This window comes from Eurytemora carolleeae, unplaced genomic scaffold (genome assembly GCF_000591075.1).
Source record: "Eurytemora carolleeae unplaced genomic scaffold, Eaff_2.0 scaffold112, whole genome shotgun sequence".
Lineage (NCBI taxonomy): Eukaryota > Metazoa > Arthropoda > Copepoda > Calanoida > Temoridae > Eurytemora > Eurytemora carolleeae.
Window position 1 is genome coordinate 175872 of NW_019396053.1, and position 13164 is coordinate 189035.

Consider the following 13164-nt stretch of genomic DNA (forward strand, 5'->3'; position numbering starts at 1 on the left):
TATGTCCAGGTTGAAATTAGCTTTAAATTATATAGGACATGGTTTTTCTGATTTTAACCTCTTTTATAATTTACTTCAAAATCCGTCTTCTTTCTAGAGCATGGCAAAGTTTCGTTAACGAAACGGAAGTTTTTGAAAATTAACGGAAGAGTCCAGTAACAATAACCCTTAGGCAGAAGCCCAAAAGAGTTAAAGAGAGTGATCGCGAAAAATGAAAGGGGGTAAAGGCTTACGGCGAAAAATAATCGCTTTTGATCGCTACTAATCTTACTTCTATCTGTCGCGTCCATACAAATTTAGAAAGTTTTAATATCCGACTCGTTTCGTAAAATAATGAATTTAATTTCAAACAAATCATTTAGATATTACAAACTATAGTCATCGATTATTTTTCGGCGCATTTGTATATAGTTAATATTTAATTTCGTTTTGTAAACAATGCACTTAAAACGCCTAAATAGTTGGCCGCCAGATGTCTCAGCTCTCGATTAGGGTTTCCAGCGAACAAAACGTTTCGCGAAAATAAGCAAAAAAAATTGAAAATTTTCGGTTGCGCTCACACAAACTTTTTTGCGAAATTTCGCGAAAAAAAATGTTGCATTTTTTCGCGAAACAGATTGAATCGAAATTTCGCGAAAAAGCGAAAATTTTTGCATTTTTCGCGAGCAAACGAAATGCAAAATGGTCGTGAAAATTTTTTATATTGCGAAATTTTCGCGAAACGATTTTTTCCTTTCGCTGAAAAGCCCACTCTCAATGCTTTGAATGATTACATGTGGCAGAAAAAGTCGGTTTAAGTGCATTGTATATAAAACAAATAACAAATATTGATGCTGTATAGTTTGCACTAATGTCCGATTGAACTAACGTACTTTTGCACTAAAGTCAGCTGATCAGTAACCGGTTTTTATTACGATCGAACATTAGTGCAAATGAATAAAAATCGGGGTTCTGTGTTCAATTGGACTAAAATTTTATTTTCCCGCCAGGAATATTTTAGTACAAATGATCATTAGTGCAATTAATCTGAAATACTAAAAATATTTGTTCAAGCTCACTAATTTTTTTTCTGTAAATATTAGTGCAATTGCAAAAGTTAGTGTAAATGAACATTTTTAACAAAAAATTTGTTCAAACGGACTAATTTTTGTTCTGTAAATATTAGTGCAAATGAACATGTCCAAAAAAAGTGTTCAAATGGACTAATTTTTCTTTTCTGTAAATATTAGTGCAATTGAACGTTAGTGCAAATTAACATGTCCAAAAAAGTGTTCAAATATGGACTAATTTTTCATTGCTGTAAATGTTAGTGCAATTGAACGTTAGTGCAAATGAACATGCCCCAAAAAAATTTATTCAAACGGACTAATTTTTTTTAATATTATTGCAATTGAACGTTAGTGCAAATGAACATGTTCATTTGTACTTTTACTATTTTATGGACAAATGGTGAAATTTTAGATTTTAGTTCGATCGAACATTTTTTTGTTCATTTGCACTAAATATGTACATTTGTACTAATAATATTTTATGGGCAAATGGTAAAATTTTAGATTTTAGTTCGATTGAACATATTTTTGTTCATTTGCACTAAAATATGTTCATTTGTACTAATAATATTTATGGGCAAATGGTAAAATTTTAGATTTTAGTTCGATTGAACATTTTTTGTGTTCATTTGCACTTATAAATATGTTCATTTGTACTAACATCTATTAATTACCGGAACTTTTAGCTTTAGTTCAATCGAACATTTTTTGTTCATTCCCACTACAATGTTCAATGGAACTAACTAATTAAATGAACCGAATATCGCTAGAATTTTAAAAAATAATTTTCCACATGCTTAAAAAACCTTCCACGTGGTTTTTAGTTTGATTGAACAATTAGTTGTTCAGTCTGAATGAAAGTTAGTGCGAATGTACGTTAGTCTGATCAATCATTAGTGCAAACGATACGACACCCAAATATTATGAAATATTACAATACAAATGCGTCGAAAAAAATCGATGACTTTAGGTTGTGCTTTCTGTATGATTTGTTTGAAAATAAATTGATTTTATTACGATACAAGTAGTATATTGCAACTTTTTGAATTTGTCTGGACGCTACGTTCTTCAGTATAAGTCGACGCGTATATACCAATTTTCTCCTTATAGACGCAACAGAGAGAAGTAAGATTAGTAGTGTTCAAAAGCGATTATTTTTCGCAGAAAGTCTATAACCTCATTAATTTTTCGCGATCACTCCCGGCCTTTAAGCGTATGCTGTCTCTCTGTCTTGTCATTCAACACAGCATGCGCGTAACTCATTGGGCTTCAGCCTAAGGGTTATTGTGAACGAAGAACCCCTAAATTTTGAAAAGACTACATCATGTGTTCTAACTGTATTTTAATTAATCAATGTTAAAAGTACTGTAAATACATTTGTAAGTGACACTCCATTATTGCCTGTTCAAGTATAAATTAAATATCTATGTTTCCGTTTATGAAAACTGATTATTTTCATTTGTACGTTCGTTTTGCTAACGGTATTTTTATTTTTCTGTAATTTATTAATCTATGACTTTTAAGATTAATCTCTAAATAAATCTTTATACAAAAATAAAAAGAACATTTACAAATCACCAAAATATTTTTGATAAATAAAATCGACGATTACGAATCCCCTGTTGATTTATTTCTTTTGTATATAAATTAATAATTTATAAATGTTTAATGCGCATTGGCCGAGTTAAAGGGAAACTCGACCCTCTGGTTTAACCAGGGCTATGTTTCTTTGAGGTTTATATAATTCCACAACCTTTTAAAAAAGTTTTCATTCACTACTTTTTCAAAACGCATCCGCTGACAAAAAAGTCGAACAAATTCAAAGGAATTGATTCTTTGCCATAAACTCTGCTTTTCTAAATCCTATATCTTTGGATTCCAATGTCGTAGACCTTAGATATTTCAAACTATGAATTCTGTTAGATCAAACAATTAGTTTGAAATATCAAAGATTTACGACATTATTGGGTTCCAAAGATATAGAGGTTATAAAATCAGAGTTTGTGGCAAAGACTCAATTTCTTTGGATTGAAAGTGACAGGTTACTTGGACAAGAAATGTCCCTAATGTTCTACAGCATTTTAACCAGAAAACAGAGGAAAGATTTTCGTCGTACATTTTTCTTGTAAATACAAAATGTTTTAGGCATTTATAATTGTTACAACTAATATACAACTAATATATCTATAAAAAAGTTTTAGGAGAAATTTTGAAAGGAAAAATTTACAAAATCTTAAGCTTCAAATCTTTTAAAAAAAAACATGAACAGCAATCATTCCACTGAAACTACAAATTAGCCATAAAAATTATGCTGATAGGTTACAACCGGTGGATTTTTAAAGATTTTTCAAAATATAATTAATGATTGTAAAGTCATATATGAGAAAAAATATGATTTGTATAAAGTGGGACAAAAGAAAAGAAGTTTTAAAAATTCAACTGTGTACATTCTACTTTATTTCGTAAAATATCTAAACCATTGTCTGTTTGTCTGGTTGTGCATAATAAACGATCGGCCCAATTTTATATATTTCTTCACATGACCCAAGAGAAGGTCGAAATTTTGCTTCAACAAAATTTCTTTTTTCAAAACTTTGGAACTTGTTTTTATACTTTCATAGAAACATTGTTGCTGGAAAATAATATTTAAAGATTTCTGTATTTTGAGTTTTCACAAAAAAAATCAGGTAAATCTGCAATAAAGTTAAAATAAATGATGTGCTGTTTAGATTATACTGGATTGTGTTGGTTTTGTCTGACTCTGAAAAGTAGAGCCAAACCAATACATAAAATCTCAAGAAATCTTTCCTTCTGTCATTAACTTGTTTAAGAATTCATCTGACAGCCTTGCATGCCCCGTTTCCTATCAATTACAAATTAGTCACTTAGCAATTTAAAACGTTGAAAAAGTACGTTAATTTTCATTATCTATATATTTATGTAATGGATGAGTAAAAAACCGGGATTATTGATGTTTTGGACAACATTTTAAAAAATATAGTTTATTTTATTTTTTAAAAATTTTATAAAAATTTATCAATGTAATGAAACAAAAACTGTAAACTAAGTAATTGCATTTTTGAAGAGATAACGGTTATATTTTCAGATATCATTTGATAAAATTAACTTAAAATTTACACTTAGAACTTTTTTGAGAATTTTTTGTGGCATCTCATGCACATGACCCAGGAGGGTTACTAGGAACTGAGTTCTGACCTACTAGGAACTGAGTTCTGATCTACTAGGAACTGAGTTCTGAGCTATAGGAACTGAGTTCTGACCTACTAGGAACTGACTTCTGACCTACTAGGAACTGAGTTCTGACCTACTAGGAACGCTGAATCTCTGAAGTCTCATCTGTTGTGGGTAACCTTTTATATGGCTGGTCGACTCAAAATGAAGTAATTTAGATAAAACATTTTTGTTATTGTTTTAATCCACCTAAGCAGAAAACTTGCGAATATTTTTTTTGAAATACTTAGAAAAAGGGCGGCTTCAATATTGAAAAAACATCTAAATGATAGAATTGTTGATAGAAAAAGGCAAGCCACTCACGAGTCCATTAGCGCCTGATCCAATCAGGGTTCAGTCATGTGTTTGGTGTCTATTCTGAACCAATAGAAATAGTTTGACGGTAACACCTATCTTTCTATCTCTCTCATTATGCTATGTTATGAATCCTTCAATATCGGAAATATACCTCTACAGAAACTATGGTGACGCAAAGCTCCCTCCAAGCTAAAGTATGTGTATAAATAAATAAGTGTTTTTTTTGGTTTCCAAATAACGTAAAACGGTGCTGAACCCATTGTGGCAACTCCAGGGGAGGTTTGTAACTTTGTAAAGAAGTTGAGAAATTCTGCCTGGAAAAAATAGTGACTTTTACGATTCAAATTTTTTTAGCTTTAAAGGGAGTGTTCGCGAAAAATGAAAGGGGGTATAGGCTTAATGCGATAAAAAAGCGCTTTTGATCGCTACTAATCTTATTTCTATATGTTGCGTCTTTAACGAGAAAATTGATAACGACGTCTCATACCGAAGAGCGTAGCGCCCATACAAATTGAGGAAGTTGGAACATACGACTTTTAGACCGTAAAAAAATCAAATTAATATCAAACAAATCATTCAGATATTACAACCTATAGTCATCGATTATCTTTCGCCACAATTGTATATATTTGATATTTCATACTAGTTTTGATTCTGTTTTTTAAAATAATATTTAGCTTACAACTTGGTTTCGAACATTCCCGGAAAATATGAAAATGTCGTCTTCCTTACCAAAAATCCTCGAAACAGGAATAAATGTTTTTATAAGTAACTCTCAGATCATAAAAATTAAAGCATATTATGAAAAATCAACTACAGGGTGTCCCACGAAACATGACAGTATGCAGGACGACTTAAATGTCGTCTTGATTTATGATATAATTTGCTGCGTTTATTTGTCAACCTAATTTTAGAAGTAAATTTCTAGAGATAATAATCACAAAATTTCCCTTGTCCTGCCATTTCCAAAATGTGGTCTGCCTTTTTTGTGCTTTCAATATTGCCCGAGATATGAAGAATTTCGTTCAGATTTCGACAATTTTGCTTTTATTTAACAAAATTGAAATCTGAACCAAACTCTTTATATCTCCGGTAATATTGAAAGCACAAAAAACGCAGACCACTTTTTGATAACAAAACAATTCAATTAAATAGATTCAGGGAGAACTATTAGAGATCAGGGTGCCATTTTATCTTATGCAAAATAGTTTATACATTTATTAGAATAACTAGAGTTTACAGTTTCATTCTTTAGTTTGTATCGACCAAGTCTAACATTGTTATAAACAATATTTCTCCAGTCACCATCAACTTTCATAGACTATGAGTATCTTTTTTATTTGTGTTTGACAGTTAAAGTTTCCATTAGGGGCATCTGATACTAATTCAATAAACTTCTGGTTTGGAAATAGAATCCTAAGTTTGAACTTTAAAATCATTGAATTGAATCTGATTTTCTCCTTTATTGAGACTTTTGCACTGATGATTCCGGAATACAATTTGTAATAACAACAAGATAGTTATCAAGATCTGGATCCTTCTTGCAGCGTATTTCATGTGATTTCAGATACTCTACCTGAGTCTGAAATATGGTTGAACCACCCATTTCAATTAAAGCATGAACAGATTTAGAAATGTCAATGACTCCTCCATTTGGTAGTAGGATAGATTCTGTAAGTCCTAAGATAACTTTTACATTCTGAAACCATTTAGTGTTAGTATGCAGTTAAATTTCATTTTTTGATCTTGATTTTGATATATTCTGAGTTTATAATCCTAGTCTTAAAGACAAAGGAGTCATTGACTGAACTAAATCACACTTCAGATCAGTGGCAATTTTTCATTTGCCTGCAATATTGGAAGCTCTATTTTTCCAAACTGAGGTGTAAGGATATTTGAATTTTAAGATTTACTCCATATTTAAGATTATCTAACTGAACTTCTATACTGTTTTTATATCTCCCAAAAGTTGAGCATCTCTTTAGCTGTTTCCAGAAGAAGTTTGACTGTTATAATGAATTTCAAATTGGATATAGATATTAAGATGGGGTTGGTCGATTATCTTTCGCCACTCTTGTATATAGTTAATATTTTATAATATTTTTTAATTAATTTGTTTTGAATTTGATTATTTCTCTTGTTGCTTGCGCAACTATCTAAGAATGCCGCGCACCACTCACATTTTTCGAAATCCGTTAAAACGTTTTCTAAAAAAATAAAATATTATAAAATATAAACTATATACAAATGTGGCGAAAGATAATCGTTGACTATAGGTTGTAATATCTGAATGATTTGTTTGAAATTAAATTGATTTTTACGGTCTAAGTTGTATGTTGCAATTTTCTGAATTTGTATGGGCGCTAAGTTATTCGGTATGAGACGTCTTTAACAATTTTCTTCTTATAGACGCAACAGATAGAAGTAAAATTAGTGGCGATCAAAAGCGCTTTTTATCGCATTAAGCCTATACCCCCTTTCATTTCATTTTTCGCGAACACTCCCTTTAACAAAGAGAGCTAGATGGCAAAGTCTAGTCACATATACCTTTCCTATTTCTTAACTTTTCTTATTCATTTTTGTATCGAAATATTGATGAAAAAATTCCCTTACTTACAAAATCATCCTACCTACAATTAGGGTTTCCATCTGAATGCCAGGTTTTATGTACGGAAATGATCCGGAAATTTTTTCCATTTCCATTATGGAAAAGGTTCCGGAATTCCAGAACGATTTTTTCCATTAAACCGGAAATTTCCGGAACGTTGTTCTGGAATTACCTAACGTCACGGAATATTCTTCCAGAAAATTCACATTTACGAAACAATTATTGCAGAATTTTCAGGGAAAAGGTTCCGGAAAACGTTGAAGACATCTTAAACTTATGTGAAAGATAAAACCGGTAAGTAATACTATCTAAATAATAATAGAATGTGCACCTGGTTTAGCTGTAGTTAAAGTAATACTACTGTGAATTATGAAATATAAATCCTGACTGCCATGTCTCAAAATAATTTCATCTACAGAAAACTGTGGAAAGAAAGACGACATATATATATAGCAATCCTTAAGTCTATTTGATGTTGTTACAAAGCAAATAGGTTAAATAACTTAAAAAATCACTTTTAAATTGGTCTTTATACAGTATAGTATACATTACGTAATTTCCGTGTCTCATGTTCATTGAACTATTTAAAGTCATAACATAAGTCTAAAAGTTGTCCTCCTATTCCAGACTTTTCTGGTTCTCACTCTATTTATACATATACTTTGCTCGTCTGTTTGTTTGTATCCAATAAACGTTAAAACAGCTGAACCTCACGAGTCCAAAATTTGTGAGGCAACTCACATGGCTCAAGGGAAGGTTAAAAACTGGTGTAAAAATTTGTGCAGGAAAAAATGTCAAAATTTATAATTTTTTTAATTCATCCATTTAAAGCCTAGTTTTTATAAACTCTTTTTTATATGGTTCATTTCATCCAATCCTGATCAAATACGTAGGTGGGAGGGTGGGGGGGCTAAGTTTATCCGTCATGATGAACTATAGTAAAATATTCGTGAATATATAATTATAGAACTAAATGCGTATTTAATATAGGTCAACTAATAAGTTTGAACTTTCATGTTTTAACATTGCTTTCTATGTCTAACATTGTGTTAAAATTTCTGGTTCACGAAATGGAAACTGGAAAGTTTACCGTTTCCATTCTGTAAACTGGAGAAATTTCCGGTTTACGTAACATAAACCGTAAACATTCGGGTTTCCATTTGATCTGGAATTATCCCGGAATTCCGATTTACGGAACAAATTTCTGGATCATTTCATTTCCAAAATGGAAATTTTATTCCGGAAAAATGGATTTGTTTACTCTTGAGTTGCGTTTCCTAATATTTTCTTGAGGGCAGGGGGGGGGGAGAGCAATCATCTCCCCCCTCCCCAATGGGGGGACATCTTCCAATCCCCCATATCTGTTATCAAGAGATTCCCTTCCAATTTTTTCTGTTCAATTTTTTTTCTTCTTGCTTCTTGTTTCTTGTTTCTACACTTTAAAGCCTCTCCAAAAAGTACTTTTGATGTCGAATTGTTGAGTAGGTAGGAGAGAGATAAGGAGGTTTGTAGAGGGGAGGAAGGCCAGCCACAACAATTTCTCGTCCGAGCCACATTCTCCTCATTATCTCGTCCGAGCCACCTGGGAATCCTCGTCCTTCGATTATTTGTGTTAAAAAGTTTCCAATTCTTGAAGATAAAACTATTTTTTAAAAATCTGGCCACGTTAGGGCATAAAATATGGATGGATTAAAGTATTGCAATGATTATATCATGTTTAAATCTTCAAACCCATGAGAATGATGTCAAACTTTATTTAGGTAAATTTTAAATCTCTTCTGCTTCCGTAATGGCTAACCTTTGTGATATAAAATAAATAGCAAAATATTCTGCATACCTCTTCCTATAATTTTCCCCATGGAACCACCCGGAAAAATTCTATGGTTTTCCCTATAGTTAACAAAAAAAATTGAAGTTCTATAAACTTGGAATTATTTGCGGCATGCTACACCAGGAATATCTGAAAATGCGCATAAAAAAGGTGAACATTTTTAAAGACATTAAACTTGAAACCTTTAATTCAATTGAAACTTTCTTTTTCGATTTACAAAAATTTGATATTTCATTTATGCCCTAACATGGCTTTATTCTTAAAAAAATAGTTTTATCTGGAAGGATTAGACACTTTAAAAAAATAATATTGAAAGGACGAGGATTTCGAGGTGGCTCGGACGAGAAAATGAGGAGAATGTGGCTTGGACGAGAAATTGTTGTGGTTGGCCTTCCTTCCCTTGTTTGCAGGAGGAAGGGTATAGGGGAAGTGCTTCATGTGTTCCTTCTATTATACTCTTTCTGAGTTAGGGGGAACCACAATAACCCATAACTGCACCCTTATGTAAAATGTAGAGTTGTAATGTAACAATGGGTGATTTTGTTGATCTTTTACGATCAGCGATTCAAGGATCTTTTTAGATCGCTCAGATTATAGCTGGCTAGGGGCATAACCCCCCCCCCTTTATACCGTTCGGTTGGACTTTTGAATCCTATTTTGAATTCTAACGGATTTATTTGAGTTTGCATGCGATTTCTATAAATAACCCAAGCCAAGCTGAAAGTTCCGTTATTCCAGAAGCACGGGGGCTGGGGGGGCTAGCCGGCCAACGCCCGGGAAACTAGGGTTAAATGAGAGCCCAGGGAGGAGCGAAATGAAGGGAAAAGAATCAGTTGATCGTCAGCTCCCTTAAACTGAGGTTCCCTTGAAGATTCCCCATCACTCTGAAACTGCTTCAATTCATAATATCCTATTAGTATAGTATCAATCGTTTTATTTTTGTATCTTTGTAAATAATGAATTGTAAGAAAAACCGACTCGACGAATATTATATTTACAAGTGTTTGCATCTAGTTATTTTCTTTCATATACAATAGTAAGCCTCAAAGCCCCACTGAGAGGAATCTTCCACAGCAGTCCAGTTTTCACAGCTGGTCGAGTAAAAAAACCGATATTGTTGTGCATGGCTTGTATACCCATCAGGGATTAGACTCCTTCTTTTAGATTCACCAGGCTGAAGATGAAGTCTTGTTTTATTCTATGTACATTGTATATTTCTTACTTTCCCTGTAGGATATGAGATGCGCAATTAAACCCAGCGCTCCACTAAAATGTAAAGCCTTTACCGATGAAAGAGAGTTCTGTTCTCTTCTGAGAGCAGTAGGCAACTAAACTTTATTTAATTTAAAAACAAGGTTATATGAAACAATTCTAACCCCAAAGGTGCGCAATCCAAGATCTGACTAAAATTTATTTTGAAGTCTTCATGTTTAAATATTAAATCTTTAAAAAGCTTGATTACAGGGAAATGTCTTTACAAAAATTAAAAATACTGATTTAAATCTCGACTTAGAATTTTTATATTTTGAAAATATAATTTAGAATTTTTCTAATCCCGTATTTTTGCACACATATATAGTTCACATAAATTCGGTGCCTTTAAATATTTTACAAATAATTCTTAATTGTTCAAAATGATCGACTGTTGGCAAAATATTTTTAAGCGGCCATCTTTTTTTTAAAAAAGTGTTAAATGCGCAAAAATTATTCGATAATCTGAAATACCGGTATCTTTATAAAAATTATTTGGGGTTATTCAACAGCTACAACAGAAACGTCGTCAAAATATTCAAAGAAAGTACTCTTTCTATTTTATTCTTCATATTGAAGTTGTCATCTTTGTTCTTCTTAAATCTATTTTAAAACAGTATGCGGCAGTTCGAGGGAGAGGGTGAAGAGCCGCTATGAGTCCTACAAAATGACCTTTGGAGCCTCCTGATTCGCAGAATGACCTCCAAATCCAGCAAAACCATCTCCATACCTCTCGCTACGACTCCAAGCCATGCTACGGTTCCATGTAATGTTTTTTGACTGACATGATGACATCCTGCACTGCCATTTGTTGCATTCAGGGGTTAATACAACTTTTAAAGAAATACTCCAATTTTAAACATAAAACATAACGTTTATGAATATTGTCTATTTTTAAAGATTTTGCATTTCCTATTCAAAGGATCCTTAACCTGATTGGTCGTGTACAGTACTTGTACACAATAGAACATGCTGTGGAAAATATCGCATATTATAGGTGTTAATCGATCTCTGTAACTCTCTTATCTCTGGTCTATTCTCTGAACACCCGCTAATATTGTTTGTTTATATAACAGGGGTTCATATAATTCAAAATATAACTAATTTTCTGGAAAATTTTAAGAAAAAAATAGGCCCCCACAGTAATTTTTTTTAAAATCTACACTCATTTATGCCCCCAACTCCTAAAGCAAACGCAAATTCCACTTTAACATTTTTCAACATAATCTGAGAATCTTTCTATTTTTGCTCCCTTTCTTAAAAATTGCACAAAATTGGATTTTTTAAATTACGCTCACATATTCTTATTCAAATTGCCCCACCAGACTTAAATTTGCCCACTTTTATAGAATGCCACCAAAAATTCATAATTTGCAACTAAATTTTAATTATTTTTATCCCCAAATGTTTTATAAATATAACAACTTCAAAGTAGGGTTTCCATTCGCAAAACTTTTGCGCAATTTTTGCGGAACAAAATGCAAAATTTTTCTTTCTTTGTGCATCAGTTTTGCGCGAAAAAACAACAATTTGCGCAATCATTTGCAAAAGTCATTTCGCGCAAAATTTCCCTTTTCCAATTTTGTGAAACTCAAGTTTGGCGCAATTCCGCAGCTAGAGTTTTGCGCAATTCCGCAATTTCGTCAAAATCAAACGGTTGGTGACGGTGTGTGTTTTTTAGAATTCAATTCTTGAAAAATCTTGTTTTGGAATGTCAAATCTCATAATTTTCTCGACAATTTTAGTTTCGGACATGCATATTCCCTAAAAGTGGATTCTTCAGGCATTGGTTATTTTTTTGCATTATTTTATATGAGATTAAAACAGTTGCCTGCTCTCTCTCTAGCAGAACGGACCTACTATGCAGTCCCAGAATTGCAGCTGGGGAAGCGCTGTGTTTAGTTACGCATCCAGTATCCTACAGGGGAAGCAAGAATTGTAAAACAAACGCTTGGCTCTGACACCCGATGGAGGAGGACAGACCCTGTCGGGTTCAGCAGTCATCTCCCTCTTCATTATGAGAAGTTTAACCCCTCCTGGGAATACAAACCATGCACAACGATACCGGTTTTTTACTCGACCAGATGTGAGGACTGGACTACCATGGAAGATACCTCTCAAGAGAGCTTTCAGGGATCACAACTCCCCATTTTGCATATGGGGTGAAGTTATGGGTAAATTCCTTAATTCCCCTAACTGGGAAACAGTATAAAATGAAGGAACACAGGGAGAAATCCCCTATACCCTTCTTCCTACAAACCTCCTTATCTCTCTCCTACCTGCTCCACAACTCGATGTTAAAAGAACTGTTTGGAAAGGCCTTATGTAAAAACAACAAACAAGAAGCAAGAAGAAAAAATAAATTGAACAGAAAAAAACTTAATTTAAACTTTTTGTAACTGGAAGTAACCAATTGAGTGAAGTATAATGGTTATCATACTCTTATGTTTATATTTTTTTTATGTATGGAATAAATCTTCAGTTGTTTAATTCTAAGCTTAGAATGTCAATTTTTGACAATTTGCCTAAAAAGTTACATTTTGCATAAAACTTGCGGTTCTGCGCAAATTGCGCCAAAAAATTTGCGCAAAACTAAAATTTCGTTTCATGCGCAACTTTCGCAAAAAATATTTCTGGTTTTGCGCAAATTGCGCAAAAAAATAGCGCAAAACCGCACAAAACTCATTGTGTTTCATGCGCGAAAATAGCACAAATTTTTGCAAAAAAAAATGTGCGCGAAAATAGCACAAATTTTGCGCAAAAGATTTAGCCATTTCGTGGAAACACTACTTCAAAGTAATTACTCCAAAATTAAGCAGTTCTGCGCCCAACCCTTGATTTAAATAACAAACATTTAGGATTTCCCATATGCAAAT